This window comes from Cryptotermes secundus, unplaced genomic scaffold (assembly GCF_002891405.2).
Source record: "Cryptotermes secundus unplaced genomic scaffold, Csec_1.0 scaffold933, whole genome shotgun sequence".
NCBI classification, from domain to species: domain Eukaryota; kingdom Metazoa; phylum Arthropoda; class Insecta; order Blattodea; family Kalotermitidae; genus Cryptotermes; species Cryptotermes secundus.
This window is the reverse complement of record NW_019723316.1, coordinates 84,528-111,231: the sequence shown is the minus strand read 5'-3', so window position 1 is coordinate 111,231 and position 26,704 is coordinate 84,528. Positions and strand designations below refer to the sequence as shown.

The 26,704-nt window shown below is 43.5% G+C and overlaps 1 protein-coding gene across 12 annotated transcripts in view; it reads left to right on the top strand.

The window, feature by feature from the left end:
- Positions 1-26,704, top strand: part of LOC111861850 (insulin-like peptide receptor) — a 309,490-nt gene that overhangs the window by 260,493 nt on the left and 22,293 nt on the right. The window contains exon 2 of one of the 12 annotated variants that reach the window (XM_023846772.2): positions 7,965-8,074. The exons of the other annotated variants lie outside the window; for them this stretch is intronic. The gene's annotated coding sequence lies outside the window, so the exon portion shown is untranslated. The remainder of the gene's footprint in view (positions 1-7,964; positions 8,075-26,704) is intronic. 12 annotated transcript variants of the gene reach the window in all.

Here is a 26,704-nt window from a genome sequence, read left to right as displayed (position 1 = left end):
GTGTAGCAACGGCGGCATCCCGTGTTACGTCACAGCAGGGGGGGGCGTCATCCATAGCGCAACACGTCACAATATATTTAAATCTTAATTTCGACCATAATTTAATTTAACTAATTATATCTAATACCAACATAACTGGACTAGAAAGCAGATAATACCAAGCGTTTTGTTACCAAGCATAATGTTACATGGTACACAGTCATATTTAAAATATGGATACATATTAAAGACAAGTTCAGAACCTAAGCAGAAACAGTACATCTGATGATCACTCAATGAGGGTCGAAACATGTTGTATTCTTAAGGTTTTAAGATTCTAGTGTATTTTTTTATTGCTCGAGGTGTAGAACTAAGTCCCTTGTACCACCGCCCTTTTGGCCTAGTGTACCAGCCCCAGATGATAGGTGAGGGTGATTATGGAGTAAATGGTGGAAAGAAGATTGGCAGGGGAAACCGAAGTACTCAGAGAAAACCTGCCCCAGCGCCACTTTGTCCACCACAAATCCCACTTGACAGACCCGGGATCGAACCCGGGCCTCCGCGGTGGGTAGCCAGCGACTAACCGCTCGAGCTATGGCGCGGCCCAGATTCTAATGTAAATAATCTATATTTGTATATTTCAATAAGAAATTGTTGTGTCGACCTATGTAAAATGCTCACGGGACACATCAGCTTCTGATTTATACTGGTGATGTAAATCTGTTGGAAGATAACATAAATACTACAAAGAAAAACACAGAAACTCTAACTGATGTTAACAGGGAGGTTGGTATAGAGGTAAACACAGAGAAAACAAAGCGTATGTTGCTGTCTCGTCACCAGAACGCGGGCAAAATAACAACATAAAGATCACTAATCGATCTTTTGAATATGTGACAAATTTACGAGCAAAGTAATTGGTGACGACATAGCAAATCAGCATTTGATTCAGGAGGAAATTAAGAGGAGATTCAATTCGGGTAATGCTTGCTACCAATTAGTCCAGAACCTCCCGTCTGCCGCGTAAAACACTTAGAACTATTCTAATTCGCTTATTGGGGGGGTGGGGTGGAGTCCAGCTGGGTCCACTCAGCACGGCGGCCACTGATTGGCCTATTGTACCTGCCCCGAGTGATTATGATGATGGAGAATTTGGTGGAATGAAGATTGGCAGGGGAAACCGAAGTACTCGGAGAAAACCCGCCCCAGTGCCAACTTTGTCCACCACAAACCTCACTTGACCAGAGCCCGGATCGAGCCCGGACCGCCGCGTTGGGAAGCCAGCGACTTACTTAGAACTGTAGTTTTGCCTGCAGGTTTATATGGGTGTGAAATTTGGTCTCTATCGCTAACGGGAAACCTGTACTGAAGGCATCTGAGAACATTGCTCAGGAGAATATTTGGGGCAGGGAAGGATGATAGTAGGAAGTTGGAGAAAACTGAATAATGAGCAGCTGCATAACTTGTATTATTCTCCAAATGTAAATATAATTATCAAATAAAGGAAGATCAGTTGGGCAGTGCATGTAGAAAATATGGGGCCGACAAGGAATACGTATAGGATTTTTGGCGGCAATTTCGTAATGAGAGATATGACAAGTAAGACGGAGACGTAGTGGGAGGATAATATTAAAATGGTAGTTAGACAATAGGGTGAGGTGGTATTGTATAATAGAAACCAGTGGGGGGCTCTTGTGAACACGGTAATGAACCTTCAGTTTCCATTATAAACAAAAAAAAAAACACCGTGGCTCGAGTTCGAAGCGAACTTCACCGACCGAGTGACCGCCGCTTGTCGGCGAAATTAGTGCCAACTTTAGGGGATAGAGGGCGTCGCGTGGTCAGCGCATCGAATCTCCACGGCCGTTAATTTCGGTTTTCTACACCGAAGACGCTATTTCCTTGAAATAACTCCTCAATTATCCTCACAAGGCTGAGTGGACCGCGTTCCAGAACCACTAATTCTAAGAAAACCTGGTAGCGCCGGGAATCAAACCCGGACCTCTGACCATTAGAGCACAGAGGCAGTCTTCAGTTTCCACAATATGTTAGAGAATTCCTGAGTGGTTGAGCGACTGGCGGCTTCTCAAGAAGGGCTCAGCTCCATGGAGTTCGTTCGTTAGTTGTTACGTTCAGTTCTGGCTTCATCCTGGGGTACCCTCTGCCCGTCTTTATAGGCATGTTTAGCTAATTTTGATTTTTCTAGAAGATCTTTGAGATTGACGGAGCCGAATGGCTAGCTGTGTGCGTGTTCTGCGAAAGTAGCATCTTCTTCATTCACACGGAATGCTACACATACACTGCCGGCTGCTGCGGGTTTCCTTGCGGTCTGGCTCGCATGAGTGAACCCCTACAAATGTGGTTTGTCGTGAAGATAGTCCCAGTTCTCAGTACGTCCGAACGTTCTATATACTAGTATATTCTCGTCACACAGAAGACAAGCACAGACCTGCGAGGCCCTTTCTCTTCTCTCTGGAAGACTGCTACACTCGGAACTAGGATCTGACTCAGAGAACTCTCTGGAAGACTGCTGCACTCGGAACTAGGATCTGACTCGGTGAACTCTCTGGAAGACTGCTACACTCGGAACTAGGATCTGACTCGGTGAACTGTTGGGGGATAAGCTCTGAGCCGAAGGTCACTTCACATGTTACCACTTCGTTCAAAAGATTAGGTGCTTCTTGGCATATAATGGAATCTCTATTGCGCAGGCTCTGAATCATTACGCGATTAACACGTGCTGGATGATAAGATTGGAAGTTAAGGTAGTGATCATTGTGGGAGGATTTTTTGTAAACTTTTAATTGTCAGTTCCGTCCATTTTCTGTTGACAAGAATATGCAGAAGTACCATAAAGGTTCACAAATCCTGTGCCCTAGCAAGTAGGCAGATCAGACCACTAGCGGCGCGGCTCAGCCAATATTGGCGCAATCTAACAAAGGGCCTTATAGGAAGGAAATCAAAACTGCCCCAACATGCCTAGAAATAATAATAATATAATAAATAATAGAAATTAGTCCATATTGCCTAAGAGATTAAACAACCTAGTTTGGAAATTTCCCGATGCAAATTTCTCTTATCAGGAGGGAAAAGGTCGGTATGATCTGGCAGAACCGTCATGGGTATCATACGGTTTTCATTTCGAGGTTCAGTTTATAATTCTGTTAATGGCTGTAGCGGTGGGCGGATATTCTGTAGCATGAAAGCGTCGATATTACATCGCATGGTTGGTGTGAATTTGTTTGATGCACTTATTTTCCACTTTTCTGTCGTACAGTCAGGTCATCATATACATTTGCACAATTTTTATTGAAAATTTTCTGTTATCTCTCATTGACAAAAATTGAAATCGGGTGCGTATATACGTACATGCCCAGTGACTGAGGTAAGCTGGTGTCTCTGAGCCTTTCATATGAAGACAGAAAGAGATCCAGTTTTTCGAAATTTTGTTTCTTAGAGCATTAAATATTGAATAAACCCAAGAACTCAGTAATTTCGAATGAGTTTTCCCGTATATCAGACCCCATGGGTCAATAAAAATCACGTGACATAGGGAAATGAACACGAGCAATCAGCTCAGTTCTAAAAGGTGGCCAGAGCAGTGAATATCACGACAGCACTGCGTGACCACTTCCTACGTTCAGTTCCTCATAAAAAGGTAAGGTTGTCCCTGCGCTTAACTAATTAAGGACTACAGCACGAAGACGTAGGGGGCGTGGATGTATACATGGTGTGTCCAGGATCCGTTAGGACTCTTTTTTTTTTTATTTTGCCCTACAATACCATCTGTTGGCTAGTTGTGGCGTTAAGATTCTTGAAGTTTCAGCTGTGGCTGTCTGTAATTTCAAAGCGCAAGCATCGCTGCATCATGTGTTCTAACCTTGAATGTAACAGTACTGTTCTGACGCTCGTCGGAAAATGGCGGTTGAACAGAGGCAACATCAAATTTTGTTTGAAGTTAGGCAAAACAGCCGGAGAAGCGTACGAAATGATGAAAAGTGTGCACGGTAGTGATTGTTCGAGTCGCTCGAACATTTTTCGACGGTATGCTGTATTTCGTGACGGCAGAGTGGACAGTGAAGACGCTCCGCGTGTATCAGAGCACTGAAAAAAAATGTGAAAAAAGTGACGGAAATCCTTGCATGAGACAGACGTGTTTCTGGAAGACTCATCGAGGAGCTTTTGGGAATACCAAAAAGTACTGTGCATCAAATTTTTACCGAGGATTTGGGCAAACGAAAGGTCTGTGCGCGGTTTGTACCGCACGCGCTCTCAGGCCATGAAAAACATGCCAGAGTGGAACACTGCAAAGACATGTTACGGTCGGACCAAAGTGATACAAAATTTACAAAATCGATTATTACTGGTGAGGAGACATGGTGTTTTCAATATGAGCCTCTCACAAAGCGGCAGAGTGCAGCATGGTTGAGCCCAAAGAAGCCGAAACCAAAGAAAGTGCGCATGCAGAAGAGTCGAGTAAGGACACTGCTAACCGTTTTCTTCGATTCCAATGGAATCATTCACAAGGAATTTCTAACAGAAGGTCAAACAGTGAATTCTAATTATTATCTCGGAGTCCTCAGTCGTTTGTGGGCGAGAATTCTTTGAATTCGACCTGAATATCAAGAGCAAGGTTCCTGGTCGCTCCTCCACGACAATGCCCCATCCCACAAATCGAACATCGTGCACGATTTTTTTTTGGCCAGAAAAGGGATCACAGTCCTTGATCATCCTCCGTATTCGCCAGATTTGGCACCAGCAGATTTCTGGTTGTTCCCAAAAGTTAAGCTGGCGATGAAAGGAGACCGTCACGACACCATCCAGGACATCCAAAGGGAATGTACCACAGTTTTAAATGCGACTCCACTAAAGGAGTACAGTGAGTGTTTTCGAAAACTTTTCGATCGATTCCAGCTATATATTGATTGAGAAGGAGACTATTTTGAACAAAAAGAGTGAGATTTTGAAAATAATTCACGTCTTGTGCTTTTAATGAACAAAGTCCTAACAGAACCTGGACACACTGTGATCAACGCATTCCTGCCATCGGCACTAGTTGGAGGTGACTGGTCGGGCACCTTTAAGTCCCAGTCGCTGTACCGCGGTACCCAGTGGACAGGAGGCTGGGTGGGCCCCAGAACCGGTCTGGAACACGTGGAGAAGAGAAAATTCTCGACCCTATCGGGACTCGAACTCCGACCCCTCCGTCCTTCAGCCCGTAGCCAATCGCTATACCGATTTCGCTCTCCCGGATACGGCAGGTAATTGAACGCAGAAGTTGTATACTGCATTGCTAGAAGGCCGTTACGTGAAACTATATTTCGGTTGTACGTTTCGAACGGTATGCATAAGTTCCGTTGTAAAGAAGAGTCCATCTCGATCCGTCTGTACGGAGTCACTCCGGCTATGATACGTCGATGTGATCCATTGAAGAAAAGGTATACTTTTAATTCATCCAAAATGCAGTAGAACTGGAACTCAAAAGTTCTTCATACCAAATTTCAGCATAGATAACAGATATTATAGGGGAAAGGGCTGTTGCACAAAAGGGCGACAGAAGTGTTAACCTTGGTACCAGCACAGAAGAGGGCGAAACAGCATCCATGGCAGCTTGTGTGAATTCTCCCTTTCAGTCTGTGTATGAAATAGAATAAGCTGGCTTTCGGAGGCAGGCTTCCTTCTCCTGGTCTGATCTTGCTCTGCCCCCAAAAACGTACATGCAAGAACAATAATTTGTCTGTGGCTGCGTCAGTTTAACAGGAAGGGCGTTACGTGCTTTGATTGGACACAACCGATCCAAATGCGACAGCGGCGAGCACTGCTAAATCGCTCGGCTTATCAAGAGTGAGTGCTATTACCGTTCTTGGAACGCATTCCCGTAATTTCTTATCTCCCGAGCTTCATTTGCCTCAAGTACGATCCACCCCAGCACCAGCGATTTTCCAAATGCCAATCCCCTGAAAAGTTTTAACACAATAACTAATTTTTTACATACAAAAGATTTTTAATACAATTTTAAATACATAGGGAAGCTATTTTATGGAAAAGTGAACATCACATTGCGTGCAGTGGGAAACCCCAATCGAATACCCAGCAAATACGCTTAAACGAAACATCACACGTAAATCTACACGTCATCGTGGCTGCATAGGGCAAACTGTGATATAGTGAGCACTATTCATAACCGAAGTGCATAATGTTAAAACATCTTATGTGACAGTGTTTCCTGCTCGTAGTGATGCGCCTCTGAAGATGATTCTTTTGAATCGAAACATGTAAGGCGAATAAAGACTGAAGTGTTGTAAACCTGTATGTCATACTGGACTGAAAGTTATCTACTTTGTAATTGATAGTGTGACGGACCAGAATGAGACAAATCAAACAATGAAAATCATTTCCACAATATCGCAACTGAGTCAGAATCTTTCAGAAGAAAGAGTCGTGCATCTTGAGTCGTCAGAAAAATGCTTGCAGGAAACAGATAACAAATGTTAATGCTGTTGTCTCAGCTGAAATGCGCGATAGGTAAACCAGTTCTCACTGGACAGGAAAATACAGCAACAGCCGACTTCTCTAGTGGCAGAGGTAACTATTGCGGGAGGCGAGACTATTATTGTATACGTGTAGATGCAGGATCCAGTGTGTTACGTGCCAGGACTGGTTTAACGTTTTTTGCTGTACTGTATATGTTGTGAAAATAGAAATATGCGTCATTAACTTTTATGCTAGCAATTAAGGGCGCAGAAAGATATGCCCGTTTACGTCTTTTATATTTTAATGGAAATATCATAGCAGCAGCAGCTCACTATAAGCCATAGCCTTCCTTCGAAACTTCTGCCAGATATGTCCACTTCTTTGGTAATTTTCATTTTCACTGCGATGTGGTCAACATGCCTCCAACCTGCAATCTGGAGGACCATATCACGGAATTTATGTTCCCCCAGTGACAGGGTGGCGCAGTTATACCCCGGCACCGGGTTCCCTTTTCTTCATCTTCTGCGACTCTCAAGCTTACGGTGGAGGTATTCTAACCCGCCTCCACGCGGGGCTTAATGGAAATACAGTAGAACTTGGTTATAACGTCATCAAAGGGACCTAAAAATAGTGTCGTTATAAACGAATGTCGTTGTAACCGAAATGGGCACTTCCACAGTAGCCTTATGTTAGTCACGTAAAAATCTACCAAAAACCGAGTTAAAATGTTGCATTTTTTAGTTAAATACGTAGTTAAGTACAGACTAACGTAACATTAACGTGGAATTAATATGGATTCTCCATATCGTTTGTACTGTAGAATTCACCAAACCAAATTCGCGGCATACATCAGCTTTTTTCCTTCCATTTTCTATTTCACTAATCACTTTAACTTTCTCTTCAATGCTTAAAACTTTCCTTTTCGTTGCCATGTTTTCGCTACTGCACTTCTCTGGGTTTAGGCAGGAACACTATAGGGTAAGTAGACAATGTGAGGTCCTGTTAGACGAGATTCTAGGAAAGGAATGCAGTTAACAACCTGCCGCGTCCTCTTGCACTATTCACGCAGTCCCACCCCACACCCTTGTTTTCGCATAAAACCCACGCTCCTCTTGCAGCCCGCGGTCGTATTCTTCCAGGACAGTCACGTCAGCAAGTAGAGAAAGTGAGGGTGGGCAGACACATCGAACTTTCCCACGATATCAGAGAAATTCAGGAATGAAAATGACGTTACATACGAGGTTGATGCATTTGTGCATGTCGTACTAAGCAAGGTATAAAAACAGTTGCTTTATGAGGAATTAGTTCGTACCATTGAATATTTGACGTAATAGACAAGGTGTCGCAGAAACCGATGTTGCTATAACCAAGTTTTACTGTATACTCCTTTCCGTTTACGTGTTACATCAGTTTTTCTAATTTCAACGCATTTCTGACCTTGGCAATATTTAAATCTGAACTTCTACAGTAATGCCATTTGACATTTTGTAACACGGTAAAATATGTTTTAGACACCTCTCTGATACATAGCTCCGCCAGAAGAGGGTATCGGTTGCCGCTTCTCTTGTGTTTGGGAACATGCGACACGCGCGGGGAACATCTGCTGATAGCCTGTTCCGAGGTAAGAGTTACACAAAGCCGTTTATTACTTTTGGTGTGTTGGAAATTGTAGTCCCATTGGCGGCACGTATATTTCGTGATATCGCAAAGTCGTTCTGTGTTGTGTACTGACGAAGTGTGGTAATGGTAGCCAACTGTAGCGGAACAACGTCCGCAAGCCTGGGCTTGTTGGACATTACCGTAGGGGCTGTCCAGCATACTTCAGTTATCAGAATTTTCGCGTATAAATATATATATAGCATGAAAAAGAGAGTCTATAACGCTTGAAAATATTGTGTATATTCTCTTTCTGTCTGTGAGACATGAAGTTTCGAGATAATCTAATGAAACCTTAAACTTCCCTGCCGCGTCTAATTGTATCACAAATCTTCCGCCGCGTTTTATTTTCTCTAGGACTTCGCACGACGGTTCGTCCTGAATTGGTTCAGACGCCGGGATATAGAATTTGGACAAATGCTACAGCAGTGTGGTCAGAGGTAGCAAGAGCTGATGCCATCGCGGACTGCGGCGAGGGATTTTGCTGTCCCACGACGTGCCTTGCGCAGAAAGCAGCACAATACGACGATGGGGACACGTTGTGACGTTGTGGCAAGAGAGGTTCCACTTTGGGGTTTGAAAATGAGAAGAAGTTGTCAGGGCGCACCTTTAAATTACGAAGTATTGGTTTTGGCCTGACTGTATTGAAAGCAAGAAAGCCATTTTTCAAGTCCCTCCAAAGAAATGGCATTCACGAGAAATTTAGTGGTGAGAATTGTGTGGCAGCTTATGACTGGCCTTCAGGGTTTCTTAGTCGTAACCCAGAATTGCCAATAACTCGAGCTGAAGCAATATCATATCGCAGAGCGATGTGTCTTATGATCAAACTGATCTGTTCTTTGCCGCTCTTGAGACCTTGTGCAAGAGTCACATCTAATGTGTAAACCACAGTGCATTTACAGTGCAGATGAGAGTGGATTGCAGCGTTTCTTCACACCCAAGCAAATCGTTGCTTAGCGAGATGCTACATTAGTAAGCGGCCTCCGTACTCTAGGAGTAACGTTCCCACCTCATGACTCAAGGTTAAAACCCGGCGTAGGTCGTGAAATTTTTAAGGGCGGAAAAATTCAGGGAACAAGTCCTCCGGGAAGGACTTTAAGCCGTGGGTCCCGTGTCTTAGATTTACGGCACGTAAAAGATCCTCATGAGCAAGATTAGGCAAAAAGTCTCCCGCCCAAGCAGTTTCCAATGCCTCTGGTAGATGGGGGGAAGTATCAGGTACCGAGGGCCGACCACGTTGGCTGAACGGGGCTGATAGCACGCACCAGTATCGGTAGGGTATGGAGACTGGTAGAATATCAAAGGGGGACGTACAATAGATCAACAACTGGTCGCGGTGCATGGGGAAACCCACCTCCTCCAATAATAAAAGATAACAATAATAATAATAATAATAATGCTACATTAGTACCAACAGGTCAAAAATACAGAGAAGGGTCTACCATAAAGTTGAACAGAAATGTAATATACGGTATGTAGAGTGATATTCTTTCAAAGGATGGCGCTGGTCATCTTATCGAATAGCACGACAGTCGAAGAAGATGGCGCCGGAATGGCCATCATCAGGTGACATAAGGGAAGACAGCACTAAAAACATACAGAACAAAGTAAACAACATAAAAACACTGAAATAGCCTCCAGAAGAGATACAATGGAAGTGTTCTACGAAAGAAACTAATAACAAAAACAACGATGTGCCTGAAACAAAGTGTACAGTTCAGTGGTCTCCCCAATAACATAAATGTTGCCTGATGATGGTTCATGTGTGCCCGAAATATGTTGCAACAAGGAATGAGTGAATAATTTTAATGTATTTAACAAGCACTTTTAGTGTATTAAATCTATTTTTAGTGTCTTTTATGTAAAGTTATTTTTGCATTGTACGGTATACTTATGATATAAAATAATACCTCGATAATTTTCACAATTTACTTTTTCCCTTTTTTCTATATGTATACGTACGTATTACAGTAGCAACACCCCAGTCCTGCAGCAAATTTAGCAGATCCAAAAATCCGTAAAGTAGTGCAGTGGGTATATACGCAAGTTCTGCATTTCATAGCGTCTCTCAGGTCCTCTGCCCTTGCGAGGTCTACACTCCGATGTGTTTCACTGAAATGTCGACTTCATTCTTAGAGACACGGTTTAATTGCATTTCATCTGTTTTATTTAGTTATCTTAGTATTTTATAAGCTGTTTCATGACATCCATAGACCATGTGCTCTATATTATATATATGTGCTTTCCCAACTGTTCTATTTATTCTTCTTGTTTTTCTTTTCACGATTTCTCTTATCCTCTTGTATTTAGTGTGGCCAGCTTCTGTTTTTGCCTGAAGGGTGTGTAAGTATATCATTTCCTCAGCTATTGCATGAGCCCCTGCTATTGTCTTTCTTCTTGCATGTTCCTCGTACACGTACTTCCGCCTGCAGTCTGCATTAGGTTTAGTCCATTCTAAATTAACATCGTTACTTAGTGCCCCGGCCGCGGTATCAATTGGATGGGAGGTGGAGTGAACTCCAGAGCCGGGTTGGACGAAGCAGAGAAGAGAAAATTCTTGATTCTACCGGGCTCGAACCCCGACCCCTCGGTCGTCCAGCATGTAGACAGTCACTATACCTATTGCGCCATCCCGGCTCCTAGTTACTGTTTATATAAATTCAATATGCTCTTTCCTTTGAGTAATCTGTTTTTTCCTGTTTTATGAAATTATATCCACATACACAGGATTTTCAGAAGGTAAGTATTAGTTCGTACCTTTACTCCTGTGATGCTTTGAGAGGGAACACATCGGTGTACTGAAGATAGTTAATAGATTCTTTATATTTTAGATCGAAGTGCTCATGTTGATGTTACGGCTTACGAGAGCAGAATTAGCTGTAGAATGGAGGAAACTGCGTAGTGAACCTTCGACCTTCTGGGAAGGCTGGATAATTTTGACCAGCCGATGATTGTCAACTTCTGAAGGACTCCGCTCCATGATATTTGGCGTCTGTGCAGATTATTCATGCCAAAACCGGATATCCTAACTGAATTTTACCCGATCTTCCTTTCGACAATGACGAATTCCTTGAAGCATGTATGCTACTCCGTGGTCTGTAGTCCGCAAGCGAACTATACTGACCGATCGACCGCCGCTTGTCGGCGAAGTTAGTGCCAACTTTTGCGGATAGAGGCTGTCACGTGGTCAGCGCAACGGATCCTCACAGCCAATCTCGGTTTTCTAGACCGGAGCCGCTATTTCCTTGAAATATGTCCTCAGTTATCCTCATGAGGCTGAGTGGACCCCGTTCTAGAGCCACTACTTCTCAGAAAATCTGGTACGCGTGGAATCGAACTCGGACCTCTGGATGTATAGTCAGGAACTCAGACCACTAGACCACAGAGGCGGTCTCGCCTATGCTACTTGCAACAAATATTCTGCATATTATGAATTATTACTCTTTAAGCATAAATGCAGCTACATATCAATTAGATAAGCCTGCTAGTCGGAGTAGGAGATAAAGAATAATTTATGAGAGGTTATGGAAACAAAGGAACTGATCTTGGGATTCCAGAATCAGATATATCTGCCTTGTCTTTATTTGCGATCCATTGCGTTTAAATGCGAGCGCTGAAACGTAGCCAGATTGGCGTGTGTGTTGATAATGCTCAGTCGATCGTGTAATAATGTCGAAATCTCCTCTGAAATTGTACACATTAAGAGTTGATCCTGATTAATGATTCAGTGCAATGTTTCAGACGCCGCTACACACTGGAGTGTGCAGCAGATCGAACCTTGAAATGCAAAATCAGTAGCACGATTCGAAAATTAAGAACTCTAAAAAGAAAATCGCCCCTATATACCGTATTACTTCGAATTTAAGACGCATCTTAACTGGTAGCGTAATTGGTTGAGGCACTTCAAGCCGGAAGGTCGCGGCTTCGATTCCCGATGTCATTGAAAATTCCAGCTGACTTAATACTTCCATGCGCACTATGGTCCAGGGGTGGGCTCAGTCTCCAACAGAAGCGAGTAGCAGGAATCTTCCTGGGGGTTAAAGGGCGGCCGGTGCGTAAGGATATCACCGCCATCTGTGAGCGGATTGTTTAGAAAGTGTGGGAGCCTCGACGGCCTGTTACAGGGATACCTTTACCTTTTTTGCCAAAAATTTTCAACGTGAAAAATGTAAAAAATGTACGTCCTCTATTCGAGGCAATACGTATATGTATATAGTAACGTGTTTCGTTACTGAAGACGCCGTTCGGGTTGTTAATTGGTTTATTTAGCAAACTACAAGTCTTGGCTACAATTAATTACAACAATGTTACGGGTTTACACAATTTACAAAACCTACACACAAATCTCTTCACTCTGTCCTCAGTAGTCTACACGTATTCACAGTACGGGAGCTCTACAAGTCTCTCTGTCTCACACACTCCCAATTACACAGTTACACACACGTCCGGTTCTTTCCGCGACGGCTGCTATACTCCAACTGTGTCACTCCTGATCACGCACTGCTGGCTGCTGGCTTGAGAACTCTCTTCGGTCGCTGATACACTTTAACTGTTCACTGCTGACTGGAGAACTCACTTTGGCGGCTGATACACTTTAACTGGCTCCGGAGTATATAGTTCTCTTATATAATTGCAGCGCCCGCCTGTTACGAAATGGGTACCGCTGTTGCCTGTTCCCCGTGTCACAGCTGCGTTGCGTGTTACGTCACCGCGGCGAGTAACGACAGCGTTACGATGCCGCCACGTACCGCTGGGGGGGGAGGGGTCTTCCGTTGGGCAACATGTCACTATATATATATATATATATGGCCGCTGCAGTCCATGATGAGCCTTGGTCTCTGTTTTACAGTTTCTTAAACACACAGACAGTCGGTAGGACTCCTTTCGCGGGGGACCAGCCCTCCGCAAGGCCGCTACGTATGCAGGACAACACAAAGAAAGAATAAACACCCATGCTTTGAGTGCGATCGAGAACCACAGTTGGTTGATGGGCTATGCTACAAGCCGGAAGGTCGCGGGTTCAAGTCCTGATGAGGTGATTAGATTTTTTCAATTGATCTAATCCGTCCAGCCGCACTATGGCCCTTGCGTCGACTCAGCCTCTAACAGAAATGAGTACCATGAATTAATTAAATAATTTTCCTGGGGAGTAAAGCGCGGCCGGCGCATAAGGCTTACAACCTTGCCGCCATCTTTGAGCCGATTGTCTAGATCAAGGGTCTCCAAACTACGGCCCGCGACGTGATTTTATCCGGCCCGCGAAAAATTGTGCAGAAATGCGCCAATTGAACTAATTTTCCAGAATGGTAAAGAAAATACTTGTTCATAGATTTCAAACTCATTAATTAAGATTGTGTTTAAAATATATTGATATTCCATATTATGTTAATATTAATATTATTCACAATTTTACTAATTCTGGACCGTATACTGCGCGGTATTTCTTCGTACTTGTTCGGCCTCGATCGAAAGTGTCACTTCGTGGCAATGTAGGTAGCGCGAGCAGAGTTTCCGTCTTCGTTTGCAACTTTAGTCATTTCAGATTTGAAAGAACAATTTCGGAAGCGATTTGCTGATTTGGATGCCAGTGCTCAGGAAATTAGATTGTTTCAAAATCCGTTTGACTGTGATGCTGCAGATGCCCCAAGTCAAATTCAAATGGAAATTTTTGAACTTAAGGAAAATTATCATATTAAAGACAAATACATGTATAAGGTAGGAAATTTGATAGAATTTTATAAATTTCTGAACTCTGAGCAATTTCCAAACTTAAAGAAATTTGCTTGTAAATTTATCTTCATTTTTGGGTCGACATATCTTTGTGAACAAACTTTTTCCCAGATGAAGTACATCAAGTCGAAATACAGGGCAAATTTATCCGATGAACATTTAAAGCCGCTACTTTTGATCAGATTTTCAAAATTTGAACCTCAGTTTAATCAGATTTTAAGAATGCAAAAGAGGTTCCATCATTCACATTAATTGTTTTATTATAATTTGTGATGAAAATATGAGCATTTGCTGTACTGTCTGTTATTAATATACGATGATTTATTCTCACGTACTTTGTATTTAGTTTATGAAATTCTGTGCTTTCAATAAAACTCATATACCTAGAGTTATTAATTTCTCATTTTATCCGGCCCGTTGAAAGTGCTGAATTACCTAATTTGGCCCGCGTTTCGAAAAGTTTGGGGACCCGTGGTCTAGATAATGTGGGACCCTCAACGTCTCACAACCCTATGGGCCTTCACGGCCTCTTACAGGGACAGCTTGACTTTTTTTTTACCCCAGTGTTTGAGCGGGCGGACGAACACAGTTCAAGCCTCACACCACGCGGCCTCTGTGATCGGCAGTGACTGCTATCATAGCGGAAATTAAATGCATGTCGAGCCTGAACACAAAGGAACTCAATATTAGTATCAAGAAGTGTGTAGTATTAACGGCTAGAATCGTAACTTAATTTACACCAGACGTAATCTGACATTATGTAGTGTAGAGACAAAATTTATTCTGTACAAAGTTGTGAGGATGGACCAGTAGTAATCCTCGATGAGATAGCGAAATCGAGATCGCCTCTGTGGTCAGAGTTTCTGGCTACATATTGTGACGTGCTGCGCTATGGAGGACCCCCCCCCCGCCAGCGGTGACGTGCCGAGCGGAGCCGAAGTGAGCCGAGTCCCAGCACACTGGTCGCTATGCAGCGCGAATAAACAGCGGTTGCTAGGCAAAGTGAGTAAACAGCGGTGACGTAACACAGGACGCCGCGGTTGCTATGCAGCCGTAAACAACTCCCGACAGCGTTGCTAGGCTATCGGCAAACGGCGTCAGACAACAGTGGTGCCTATTACGTAACTGTTTTCCAGTTGTCCGGCTGAGGGTTTATAAGGGAACTACACAGCTGCCGAAGACAGTTCTCAAGGCAGCAGCCTATGAGTCGAGTTGGAAGTGAGTCAATTACGAGTTGGCCAGGGAAGAGTATTCAGTCTAGTATTTGTAATGCTGCAGATAGCAGTAGTTGTGAATCTGTAAATTGTGTGACTGTAAGAGCGATTGTGCAATAAAATTCGCTATATCCAATAAGGCGTGAAGTTATTTGTCGCGTTATACACCCAGCACGTGACAATTTGGTGTCAGAAGTGGGATTGGACTTACACTCGTTACCAACAAGTTTCGAACTCAAGACGCGTGACATTTGGTGTCATAATTGTCTACGAACGCCACAAACAAATTGTTATGCATCGAGTATCTTACTGCTACAAAATGGAGATGCAGCAGATGATGGAACTTCTCCTGAAGGAAATCAGAGCAAATCACGAAAAGGAGGAGGCCGACTCGAAAGCCTGGCAAGAAGAAATGGCCGCAGAAAGAGAAGCTACCCAAGCAAGAACGAGAGCCATCGAAGCAAGGACGGCCGCTATGCGAGAGAAGAGGAATATGGATGCCCGGCAGAAAGAGATGACCTGCCGAGAAACGACGGGGCGCATCTAGAAAAAGAAGTAAAGACGATAGCCTACCAAGATATGGAGGTACGTCTAGGGGAGGAAAAGCCGGCCACAGTGGACACGAAACCTTCGGCGGCACAACGAAAAGAGGTCCCCATAGTGATACCGGTCGGAGAGACAATGGCCTGCCGAGAAATGGAGACACATTCAGAAGAAGAAGAGCCGGCCTCAGTGGACAGGAAACCTGAGGCGGCAGGACAACGAGAGGTACCCGTAGAAGACGCCGAAGTAATGCCGGTCGGAGAACCGAAGAAGAAAAGGCGTAGGGGCCGAAATCAGCGGAATATGAAGAATCCGACACGGGGAAGTTGTGGACTCCAGAATAAGTTGGCCGTAGCCCGCAGAGGGACGAGCCGCCTCGTGGAAGTGACACGGCAGAAGAAAACCAGCAGGAGGGTGTCCCGCCGTGCAACAGTGGCATAGCGCAAGAAGAACATCTTAAGGATATCTTGGACACAAAGAAATTGTGGACCGGGGGAAAAAGTAACCGCAGCCATGAGGAAGATCACACGCTGTGCAGGACACCGGCGTATGGGACAAAACAAGAATAAGATCGCACCGAAAATCACCAAGAAACGGACGTTCGGGAAGAGACTGTGGAAAGGCCCGGAACGCAACATTGGCATCAGGAACCGAGGCCTGAGACAGCAACTACGACGCAGAAATGAAGTGAAGGACCTAGGCGGCGGATAGTCGCGATATGTGAAGAAAGCAGACCTGAGAAAAACTGCAAGACTGCAGATCGCCAAGCGAGTAGCCGGATTTTCTGTCGGCCTACGACAAGGCAAGAATTCGACCTTGTGGAGGGGACCCCCCCCCCCAAAGCGGAAAAAAGAGACTTCAAGCAGAGGAGGAACCGGTAACGTAGAAGTACCGGCCTCCCAAGGAAAAGTGAATGTGCGATGGATAAGTGTGACACAACTGGATCTTCGGGCACGTAGCAGGAAACCGCTCGAGACGAGCTGGTCTTAAGAGGAGAGCGGTTGTAACGGCCGGATAGTAGTCGCTGCGAGGAGTAGCCGAAACAACAGGAGACCCACCAAGCACATCCTTGGAAGAAAAGAAACGGGGGTGCACTGTTAGGCTATTCGGGACGAACAGCCTTAAGGAGGGAGCAGTGTGACGTGCTGCGCTATGGAGGACCCCCCGCCCCCCGCCGCCAACGGTGACGTGCCGAGCGGAGCCGAAGTGAGCAGAGTCCCAGTACACTGGTCGCTATGCAACGCGAGTAAACAGCGGTTGCTAGGCACAAAGCGAGTAAACAGCAGTGACGTAACACGGGACACTGCGGTTACTATGCAGCCGTAAACAACTCCCGACAGCGTTGCCAGTAACACCTGTAAACACGGCGCCAGACAATAGTGGTGCCTATTACGTAACTGTTTTCCCGTTGTCCGGCTGAGGGTTTATAAGGGAACTACACAGCCACCGAAGACAGTTCTCAAGGCAGCAGCCTACGAGTTGGGTTGGAATCTAGCCAGCAGTGAGCAGTAAGGAGTTAGTGTGTGAGCCGGAGCAACACAGTTGGAATCTAGCAGCAGTCGCGGAAAGAAGAGCCGGACGCGTGTGATAATCAGTGATAGTTTGTGATAACTGAGAATTGATTGGGAGTGTGTAACACAGTGACACTTGTATAGCTCCTGTACTGTGAAACGTGTAGTCTACTGCAATAGCGTAAATTGATTTGCGAATAGGGTTATAAATTGTGAAACCCCGCAATATTGTTATAATTAATTGTAGCCGTTACTTGTAGGTTGTTAAATAAACCAATTAACGACCTCTACGGCGTATTCAGTAACGAAACACGTTACAATATTTTACATGTTTTATGAATAAGCATCATATTTTTAAAGATCTCTATTTTTACTGCATATTTCCTTTTTAAAATGTTTATCGTATTTTTTTTTTAATTTTATGTTCAAATTTTCAGTCATGATCGTGTCTATACAATTTTTCTTTTCCGTATTAGAATATGTTGCATATTTCACTTAACATTTCGTCGTGATTTATGATTCTGATGCAATACTCAGGACTGGACTTCCCCGATCCCTCTACTCGTAACTTGTCTCATGGGTGTACCATCAAAGTGGCCGCGAAGAGATTAGTCGAAGCGTTCACATGTAGCCGCTATTAACCTAATACTATTCAACCGATAAGGGACTTCACTTATTTATTTCCGAAGTCTCCATGAGGTTCCTTACGCTTCTTCATTTGAAGCTGGGGCCATTCACATTAGTGGTGACTAGTCTGTAGCTAAGTATGTTTAGCTTTCTGTAGTCATGCCGAAAGTGAAAGCAAGTCAGAAAACTAAATTACAGCTGTATCAGCGGGAGTTGAAAGAGAGATGATAAGTACGGATAACGAAATTCTTTATTGTAGAGTGTGTGTGAGAACAGTTAGTTATGAAAAACGCTTTCAAGTGCTTCAGCATTTGAACACTAATATACACAAAGAGAATATTAAAATTAAATCCACAAAAAGTGCTCCTGTTCAAAAATTGCTTAGTGAATTTTGTAATAATAGTTTTTCACAGTTTTCCTTTGATTTATGCGGAGCCCCCTCTTGAAATTAATCAATCCTACTCTGAGAAACTTCATAGAGAAGTATAACAGTGCAAAGTGCCGGATGAATCTACTGTGCGCAAAAATTACGTGAAGCAGTGTTACGATCTTACAATTGAAAGCATTAGAGATAAGATTCAAGATAATTTTGTGTGGGTATCAATCGACGAAACACAAGATTGTGAGGGACGATTTATTGCAAATTCTATAGTTGGGACCCTTAATAAGAATGAACAATCTACCCCATATCTTCTTGCTGTAGAGCAGTTTGGAACCACAAATAACTCCGAAGTTTCCAAATTTTTTATCAATTCCATGAATTTACTATGACCGAATGGCATTCAGTATGAGCGCGTACTGCTCTTTGTGGCTGATGCCGCAAGTTATATGATTAAAGCAGGCACTGCTCTTAAAGTTATATTTCCAAATATGACACATTTGACTTGCCTTGCCCATGGGTTGCACCATGTTGCAGAAAAAATTCGTGCAAAATTTCCGCTTGTTGTCAAGTTGGTGTCCTCTGTGAAGAAGGTATTTGTTAAAGCGCCGTACAGAAAAGAAGCCTTTAAAGCAGGAGCACCGAGCGTTCCACTTCCGCCAGAACCAATTTTAACGCGCTGGGGCACGTGGCTGTATGCAGCGAGTTATTATACCGAACATTTAGAAACGGGAATGCCGTGAATTCATTTGATTCCAAAAGTGCAGCATCAATTCAAATTGCCCAAGATGTACTAAAAAACGCAGAACTAGAGACTAATATTTCCTATATATCTGCTCACTTCTCTCATCTTCCATCCGCCATTTCCTCACTGGAGGCAAGCAATAGCAATACTACTTTGTATCAGTCGTTAGGTGTGTTCACAACCACTGTTTCCAAATTGCGTTTGGTTGCTGGAAGAGTTGGTGAAGTAGTAAAGGAAAAAGTACACAGCATTCTTAAAAGAAAAATCCAAGATATGAACAAATTTGTGAAATTGAAGAAATTTTAGCCGGTAAACGTACTGAACTGCCAAGTAAAAATCACTAACAGTGGAGCAAACAGCGGCTTTTGTACATGCGCCCCTAAGTCCCTGCGAGTTGGAAAGATTTTCCCGCTATAAGGACATCTTACGAGACAATAGGAGGCGACTAACTAAGGAAAACCTAAAACATTTAGTAACTGTGAACTGCAGCAAAAGAGAAGTTGAAAGTTCGGAGAGCTAAATGTGAGTACCATTGGTTTCTTAAATTTGTAATGAAGTATGTTGCTTTGTTGCATGATTTGTATTAAGTATAGCTTTTTATTGCAAGTGAATCATTCAGTGATTACACAAAATGAACTTAAATGTTGATTTGTTGGTTATAAAATAATGTAAAATCAATTTTAATATATGGTATAAATATATATGCATATTTTAGCACATATTTCAGAAGTTTTTCATGCATAAATGCATACATATTTAAGGGATTTATTAGGGCACAAAAATCCGGTCCCTGGTAAGCAGTCACCGTTTCTGGGCAGCGGCCCTGTAAACACATTCATTCCTGTTGCTAGGCAGCAGATTGTGAATGATGCAACGGTTGGACTACAACAACGGAAACGGGACATTTCTGGGCGGTCCGTACCGAGGTGTTATATATAATAAGCAAGGGAAAAGGTGATGGACGCGGGTTAGAATACCTCCAGCTTAGCCCTGCGAGTCAGACGAAAAGGGAACCGAGTTCCTGGGGGTTTAACTGGACTACCCCGTTCCTGGAGGATATAAATACGGGGACCTGGCCCTCCAAGCAGTTGTAAACGACAGACCCATCCTCTCATGAGAGAGGATGTTACGTAAGGACTACAACCGCAAGCGTTCAGTAAAAAAAAATTACGGTTGTGGGTCTGAAAGTGCTTGGCGCCAAGACGAACTGATGTTCCGGGCGGTAAACCGCCAGTCGTAAAGTAACTCTGACTCTGAGGATAGTCATTTCTGTACGGGAATCTGTGGAAAGTGGACTTGAGCCGGAGGCAGAGGAATAGCCATTGTTGGAGCCGTTACGAGTGAACGTCTGATAACAAGACTGAGAACACTAGACTGCTTTAGTGAATTGTAAAGTGTGGAAATATCGATAGTGTTATAGTTTTTTGTAGTTACGAACTGTAAGTGATGAATAAGGCCATTCAGCAATCCAAACCCCTCTATAGTCACACATGCTACATGATAATATGCTGTATATGAACAAAACACGAGGATTATAACGATATTTGCACGCCCTTGTTTAGAGTCTGAAGCCATTCCTGCAACTAACATAATTTAACTTTTACAGCGAAATGTTTAAGCCACTTTGTTTACGCTGGAAGCTATTATATGGCTGTCCACTGATCGACAGAACATGGAATATCCATTATGTAAAAGGCGTAAGAGCTAATTGCATAAACTTTTAAGTTTACTGCTTCATGACGTTGCGTTCCCTACACATTTATGGCTGCAGTAATTCGGCTTCAAAGCCAGTGTGGTATATGGAACAGCAACGGCGGCATCGGGAAAGAAATATTGTGACGTATAGACCCATTGCTAAGCGGTGACTGTGTAAACAGCGGCCGTTGATGGGTAACGCCCGTAACATACACGAACGCAACAATAGAAGAACTGTGTTTTGTGTTGTCCGCGCCGCGGCAGTTTCTGAGCAACGGTTCGACAAACACGTTCCAGCTGCAACGGACACGAACGCAACAACGGAAAAAACGGTGTTTTCTATGTGGTCCTGCCGAGATGTTATAAGCAAGGGACAAAGTCAGTTGTTACAGAGTTCTTCGCTGGAAGTTGTGAAGTTAGAACCTAAGCGCGCAAAGCTGAAGATTGTTCACTGTTAGAATCCGTTGCCAGGGAACGGCTGGTGAAGACGTAGGAGACTGGAAAAGGCTTAGCGGGTGCTGTGGTGATTTGTAATTGTGGAGATTAGTGGTGGCGCTGTAATTGCCTGTAGTTCCGAGTCGTGTGTACAAGTGGTCAGTCAATCCATTCCCAGTGCTGCATTTAGGGAGTGCCAGTCTCTTAATAAGACTTGTACGCTTTAAGATGAATGGTAAATGGACGCTCACTGCTACACACAAAGATCTTATGCCGAAGTTGGGGAAACTAATGAACATATTCGTAATTTTGAATTAAGTGATAATTCCTTCAGATTGTAGTCACTATAAAATGTAGTTGTTTATCGAATTCTGCGCAGTGAGATAAGGGAAATGGGCGCAGCTACAGTCCAGACGCGGCTGGATGCTGAAATATAGGAATAATACGAACGGTTTTCGATCGACGAATACTTTAATCTGTCTCTATTCTTCTGGTGTGAAAGCCGAAATTAACGGCCTTGGGAATTCGTTGCGCGGACCACGCGAGACCCTCTATCCGCTAAAGTTGGCACTAACTTCGCCGATAAGCGCCGGTCGCTCGGTCGGTATAGTTCGCTTGCGGACTACAAGTCACGGAGTTTTTTAAACGAGAAACGGTTTGCAAATCCATAGCGATAACACACTTCTACCCCATGCGTTGGTAAATGCACGCAAATAGCACTGAACTGTTCTATGGATGACAGACATAATCACAAGGATAACACAGATGATTGATACAAAGACGTAAATACAGCCCCTAAGGTTACCTAGAATATTCTTCCGTCATTAATAAGTTAGAGGTAAAGTTGTCCATTTGCTTAACTAATTAAGCACCAGGCCATGTAGATGTATGGGGGAGTGGATGTATAGAGCCACGTTTTCTTGACGTCGGCACCAGCTGGAGGTGAGTAGTCAGCTTCGCGCCCTTACCGCTTTACCCCCGTGAACAGAACCCCCGGTACTCATCGGATAGGAGGCTGGGTTGAGCCCCACAGCCGATCTGAACGACGTGGAGGAGTGAAAATTCTTGCCCCATCCAGGACTCGAATTCCGACACCTTGGTCGTCCAGCCCATAGTCAGTCGCTATATCGACTGCGCTAGCCCGGCTCTCTGTTGTCATTAGTAGTAGTGATGATGATAATGATGATGATGATGATGATAATAATAATAATAATAATAATAATAATAATAATAATAATAATAATGAAGTATATTGAAACCTGATAATAAATTCTAAAAAGATATACAGTGTATTTTAAAATAAAAGTATCCTACAGAACATTTTTTTATGGATCTAAATTTTAACTTGAAAAATCTCTCTTCAAACGGATTTCACAGTTGCGCAGTTGGCAGGCATGCTCGACCAGTTCTCCAGTGCGCCCTATTGCTCCGGCGCTCTTTCCTCTTCTCTAGAATGTGCTATTACCGGCAAGCAACTTTTTTTCCACAAACAGAGACAAGTTAATGCATTTAACATGCCAGCTTCATTATGCCAAACTAGATTTACACATTAAAATTTTAAATAAATAATATCAAGATGTTTAAAATTATCTTACCCAACTAAAAGGCTCAGAAGAACTGGAACGCTATACCCTGACCTACATTGGAGTTCCCTAAGAGAATGGAACTGCGGCTGGTTTAACCATAATGATAAAGTAGAAACTAAAGAACAGAAGGCACGGCTATAATTTTATAAATGAAAGAATCGTCACGATTAGACTACAGACAGACAGAGGATGTATAAATAATGTAGGCAGATATTCACCAGAAGAATGGCGAACCAAAATACACGGATATTTTGTGAAACTTTACAAAATACCAATAGAAATTACTTTCTTCGTGTGGATGCGTGTGGCTGGCGAATGGATGCGTGTGGATGACAATAAAGTTTGTATGTGGAACAAGTGGAGGGAACGCAGTCAATCAGAATGGAAAGAATTGGATAGAGTTTCTACAGAAAGTAGCTGAGAATCACAGATCTATTCTTCAGACACAAAGACGTCATTACTTCACATGGAGTGCTAGAAATTGCAGGTCAGTGATTGATTACGGTTTAATGAATAACCTAAAAGATGGAGGAACACGCTGAACAAGAACAAGAAAAGGAAGAAACATTTAAGGCAAATTTATTGAAAGAAGAGACCATATTAAATTTATAAAGGTAAAGGTAAATCTATTCCTGTAACAGGCCGTGGAGACCCATAGGTTGTGAGACGTCGAGACTTCCAACACTTTCTAGACAGTCGGCTCACAGATAGCGGTGAGGTTGTCAGGCTTTCGCGCCGGCCACACCTTTAACTCTAGGAAGATTCCTGATACTAATTTCTGTAAGGGGCTGAGTCGACACCAGGGCCATAATGCGGCTGGAAGGATTAGATCAGGGACCTCATTGAGGCTAGAACTCGTGACTTTCCGTCTTGTAGCATAGTGCCTCGACCAACTACGTTACCGCGTGCCTCCCATATTTATACAGGTAAAGCGTAAATAGGTATCTGGGTGAAAGACCAATATGCAGCAGTATTAATTTAGAATGGACTGAACTGAAAGGTGCAATAATTAAAGATGCAGACGAAGTATTAGGAAGACTCAAGCAAAAATACAGTAAAAGTGGCGTACGGAGGTGGAACCAAAAGATGGCCGTTGCAGTTTCTGCAGATCAGATTGAATGCAGGAGCATAAGGAGAAACTAGAAGGCTGCTTAGATACATAAGTAACAGAGAGCACGCTGCTCATGGATGAGAAGCAACTGCTTATAAAATACTGTAACGTGTATCTTGGTAACGCGACAGTAAATAAGTGGTTCCGGATTTGATAACTCGATTTATTCTATAATTTCACATCGGTTATTACTCAAACACACCAACTATTGGAATGCCTTGAACGTCTTCCTGAACATTGTTCTTCACTGCTCCCTAATTGGTTCGGCACGGACCGCCCACAGAAAACACATCGCAGCTTAACAACGGATATCATGTATAGTTGTCAGGCGTGTCCACCCATGCGTTGCCTAGCAGTGAACGCCCAACTGTTGCGCATTCGTTGCTTGGAACTTGTTTGGGTATTCGTCTCCTAGAAACGATCCAATCTGTCACAATAGTAAGAAACTAAATAAAGCAAAAATGCAGAGAATCCAGCTGAGGATGACTGGATCAGACAGAACTGGAAGAGGAATCACCCCGCACGTAACGAGAACCGTTCAAATAGATTTAATCAAATGTGCAGCACAATACGAAGAACACTGAAAAACAGTCAAGGAAAGATACACAGATAAGGTTCTGCAAGGCTCTGGCGGTACCCACATCTAAAATACGGACTAAAAATGTTTTTAAGAAATAGGAGGCAAAACCTGAAATTGCAGAAATGAAATTCTTGAGGAGTGCAGCAGGCTACACAAGGAAACACCAAGTACTCACTCATGGAGCTGAGTCCTTCTCCAGAAGCCGCTAATTGTGCAGCTACTCGAGAACTTACCAGCATTTTATGGAACCTGAAGCTTTCTGTTGGTCCCTATCTTGAGCCAGATTGATCCAATCTGATGCCATCCCATCCTACATCTCTAAGATCCATTTTAATGTTGCCCACCAACCTACGTCTTGGTCTTCGCAGTGATCTCCTTCCTTGTGGCTTTCCCACCGGTATCCTATATGCATTTCTCTTCTCCCCCATTCGTGCTTCATGCCCTGCCCATAAGATCAAACAAGAGAGACTAAAATTAGGGAAGAACTGTATATATTTATTCTAAATAATAAAATTCTAAAATCCAGGTCGCCGGTCATGGTAGCCGAACGGTCTAAGGCATGCACTGTCTTGGCTCGCTTGGAAACCGGGATCGTGGGTTCGAATCCCACTCAGGGCATGGATGTTTAGTTTGTGTGTGTGTGTGTGTGCATTTTTCTGTGTTTGTGTACAGGTAGAGGCCTTGCGACGAGCTGATCACCCGCCCAAGGAGTCCTACCGAATGTGTAAGATCTGGAAAAACCGAAGTTAACGGAGAAGTTCATGGAGGTAGGCCTAGGCCCACTGGGGCTGTAGTTCCAGGGGGGGGGGAATCCAGGTCGCAGTGGAAGCAGGATGTACGAATGGAAAACAGACGGATTCCGAAGAAAATTTTAACATATAATCCAAAAAGAAGACGAAAAACAGGGCGTCCACAGTTACGAATGAGGGGCCAACATACTCATCAAGAGGACAGCCCGATCCATGGATGTGAGCTTTATGACGTGTGTTCACGAACGCGTTTGGGGAGAGGACTGCCATATTGGTAACGGTCTAGACTTGCACTCACGAAGGTGGTCGGAACATCGGCCCTTCTGATTGAGGCGTCTCGTGGTTTTCCGGTGAAATTCTGGGATAGTACCTGCAGAAGCCATGGTCGCTCAATACCAGATCGTTTTCAGTTCATCAGTCATTAGCGATCCTACTGCTTGACACAGCATAGTCTAGATCAGCGGTTCCATAAACTCATTCCAAGTGCCTCCTGCCCTACCCTATAAAAAAGCATTCTTCAGAACGGCGGTTTCCACAACAATAACAGTGAAATAAGATACCGCATTTAGTAACCACTGCCAGCAANCTCTTAGTGCCACCAAGAATGTGAAAAAAAAAACAGGATATGGAGTGGACTAGTCAGGCTCCTGATTAGGTATGGAAACATGAAGTTTCATAAAAGGAGATTAGTTTTGTCGCGGGTTATTTAACAGCATTTTCCTATATTGGAAAGAAACTATACTAGTACAGCGGCCGGTGGTAGGATGTTACATGATGAAGTGGGAAGAATTTGTAAGGAAGCGGTCGCTGTATAATGGAGGTACTGTCCTGGAATTTGCCTGGAGGGATTTGGGGAAAACCACGATAAATCTCAGGGTAATTGGCATCTCGGCCCAAATTTGAACCGAAAGCCTGCTGAGCACAGGTCTAGAGCGTAACTTACAGACCAGCATGATCAATCATGAGCTTATTGATTGCTTGAATGGCTGTCACATTTTCATAGACTTCGCTGCTCTGAGATTGTGAAAGAAGTTTCATCGACTTAGTATAGGAGACTGTCTTGGGAGTTTCTCACAGGAATTAAAGAATCATCATCATCATCAGTAATCTGTCAAGACGACAGGTCCACAGTCTCTTCCAAAACAATTCCTCCACTTAATGCGATCTAGAGCTTTCTCCTTCAAATGACAGTATCCTCTTCTGTCCCCAAGGTCATCCAGCATCTTCTCACGTCTTCTTCCTCGTCTTCTTGTCACTTCTATCCGCCCATCTATCTTTTCTTCGATAACTTCTCTTAGAAGGCAGTTTCTGCGTAAAACATGACAAATCCAATTGGCCTTCCGTTTTCTTATTTCGTGTAGGATATTCCTCTGCTCACTGACTCTAATTAACACTTCTTCATTTCTCACATAATCGGTCCAACTGATCTTCTCCATCCTTCTCCAACACCACATTTCGAAACTTTCCAGATGTTTCTCATCTACTGCCCTAAGTTTCAGCCCCATACAGAGATATGCTCCAAATGTGTAGCATTTCACTAGTTTCTTCCTCAAATTTAAGTCCAATTTGCTGGTAAAAAGATTCTTCTTCTTGCTAAATGCAGCTTTTGCCATGGCAATCCTGGATTTAATTTCACAAGTACACCTTCCATCATCTGTTAACAAGCTACCCAAATATTTAAAACATTTCA